The sequence below is a fragment of the Athene cunicularia genome (genome assembly GCF_003259725.1).
Source record: "Athene cunicularia isolate RWA chromosome 2 unlocalized genomic scaffold, athCun1 chr2_part1, whole genome shotgun sequence".
NCBI classification, from domain to species: Eukaryota; Metazoa; Chordata; class Aves; order Strigiformes; family Strigidae; genus Athene; species Athene cunicularia.
In genome coordinates this window covers 52,334,873-52,337,866 of record NW_020799095.1, presented here as the reverse complement: position 1 = coordinate 52,337,866, position 2,994 = coordinate 52,334,873, and positions in this window count along the sequence as shown.

Sequence of the window (2,994 nt, the reverse complement as noted above, 5' to 3'; positions counted from 1 at the left end):
ATGTATAAATTGCAGTGTTGCTTTGTTTTGGTGGGGCTGGCCCTAAATGAAACAAGGGGGAGGGAGCCCCTTCAGTAAACGGGAGCCCTCACAGCTGCCTCTGGCTGGGGCAGGGCCCTTGTCCCGCTGCACCAGTGCTGGCCCTGGCCTCAGGGCAAAGGTCTCCCTGGGTTGTGCCAGGGCAGGCAGTGCTCTGCCACGGCTCCACACAGACAGAGATTTCATGGGTAGATGTTTGGGTGCATGTATCTACATATGTAGCTAGATGCAACTGACAACATGTTAAGACAAAGGGCAAAGCTCAAATGCGGCACTGGGTAGTAAAGCCAAAGTTGGCCCACAGGTGCCGTTTGTTAAATTTGGTTGTGATGCTTAGCTTAGGCTTGAGTGACAAGAAGGCTTCAAGGACCTGACAGCTGTAGCTGTTGTAACTGTTGGTGGCTTTCTGTAATGGAAAGAAGATGTTAATGTGTAAGTCAACAATACACCAATAAATAAGAACACTGCCTGGATACCTGTGCCAACAGCAGCAAGGAAGAGACATGGACTAGAACAAAACAGGAGGCACACCCTGGAGCAGGGGCAGATCTCCCTGTAAACAGCCTTGTAGAGCAGCCAGGTCCCAAGTGGATGTCAGCTCAGCATCTGGAAATGCCCCAAAGGCAAACACAGACCTAGGACTTCAGACCCCCATCCTGCCCCTTCTAGGTCCTGGTTTACATGGATTTGGTTCTTGTAGGTGCTGGCTTAGCTGTGCTGAGAGACCAAGGGGTTTTGCTTGGCCTCAGGTGGGCCAGCACAACCATGCTGGATTTCTCTACCCATTAGCACCTCCATCTGCCTCTTTCCTCTTCTGCCTCAAGGCTTCATACTCCTCTAAAAGTGTGGCTTGTAGGCGCCAGGCCCTGTGAGAGCCATTGATACTTTGCCCCCGTGAAGCATCTGCTGTGAGGCTGCCACAGACTGTGACTGTTCTGGCCTCATCAGAGCGAGATGGCAACCTCTGTCCAGCTTTTTGCTGAGGGGATGATACCAGTGTCATGTTTTTCTTATGATTAGTGCTTTTTCTTAACGGAGGTTGCTACGAGGTAGGAGATGGCTGTGTACATGTGCTGTATGAGCTGAAGGAGTGGTGTTTGACTTTGTGCCGTTCCCTCTAACTCTGTCCCTTTACCGGTTACTGAATCCTCAGCTCTCAAACATAAGTTACAGTTTTCAGGTGATTATTGTTGCCAGCTGCCAGAATTTGTATGTCCAGGCCCACACGTGCTGCCACTGAGCTGGCCATGTAAAAGAGCCAGCTTTGCTCACATGCATTGCAAGTCTCTGTCCCACAGGAGAGAGGAATTGTTTTTTTATCCTTGGGACAAAACCAATGTGCTACAATCATGCACTGCTAGATTGGGTTTCAAAGAAACAGGTATAACTACCTGCTGGCACTGACATGCATGCAGACAGCTGTGTAGCATTTATTATAGTTAGAGATAAATGACCTTAAATCATGTGCGTGCTGTGTCAAATTAAAAAACAACCATGCACAACAAAACCACTTCTCTAGCGGCTGGTCAAAAGTAATAAGCATCACCCATAACAACAGCTATGCTGGGTGAAACTTCTCTGGGTATCTTTTATGTCTGGCAATGTGTGCATCACAACTTTATACAGCTTCCAAAAATAATTTGTTTAAAAGGTTCCTGGTTTATATTTGTTTCCTCATCTGTCATCTCAATAGATAAAATGAAACTTTATTAAAAGCCAGGCCTTGACTAACAGGCATAATGAGTGGGTTTTGTCACTTTATTAAAACTCTGTGCGTGCTGGAATTAATTATGTGCCTTTTGAAAAATATAAAGAACTTGCTATTGTAAGACAATAGCAACTTGATGGAGCACAGCAGTAATATGTGTGTCATCAGTCTGTTTTTCTACACAGCTGCTGAGCTGCAGTTAGCTGTCCTGGTGCTGTTTTTTTCATGCTGCGGGGCCAAAAGCAGCATTCATTCATGGTTATTTGCTAACGCGGCAAACATCAAACTTAACTCGGCAAGGACGTCTACTCCAACATGGCTCTTCTAAGCTAATGCTGCTGATCACTTGTGGGCCTCACCTCCTTGAGGAGACATGTTCTGCACCCCCTGTGCACACTCGTGGTGATCTCTGCATTCACACCAGAGATGTAGTGCTGGACAGCACCTGGTGTGCGTGAACCAAAGCACCATGCAAGGTGAACTTGTGGGTTCACCTGGTGAATCTGATGGTCCCACCTGAAGACTGAGCACCCAAGTGCCACCATAAAATACACTGCTGCCCCTCCACACCAACTTTACCCACACACACTGCTCACTTTGCTGGTTTGCGTTTAGCCGGCTGCAAAGCTGTGTGCCTGACACCAGACATTAATAAGCCTTAGTGCAAGAAATGTCTACATCAAGGTTAAAAAAATAATAAAATTAAAGCCTCTCATGAGTCACATCAACCCAGTGCTGGTATTGCTTTGCCAGAAGCGTGAGTCAGCCCAGGCATCAGGCACCAGCCCTTGGCCCTCCTTGCCCAGCACAAGGTGTGGGTGCTCTCCCGGCGGTGGCGGGCTGTGAACGGCGGGCAGAGCCCTGGCGCGTGTGGCTGTGTTCAGTCTGCTTGTAGCTCAACACAGGTTGGGGTCTGGAGAGCCAGAGGCAGCCTGCAGGGTAGGGGGACTCAGTTTTGCGGCCTCCATCTCTTGCAGCCCTCACCAAGGAGCTGAGCTGTGTGTGTAATGCCCCTGCTGCTCTGAGCTGCGTGACCCAGCCCAGTGGCCCCGCTTGCCACTTGGGGCAGTCTGGCCTGGCTGGGGCTGCAAAGGACCGGTATCAGGGCTGCTATCGACCAGAGAGGGCCAGTGGCGTGGAACCCTGGCTGGAGCACTGGCATGCACGGATTCATATCAGCACGGCAAAATACTGCCCCCCCCACCCCCCACCCAAATCATCAGAGACAAACATTCAGCACAAAGCTT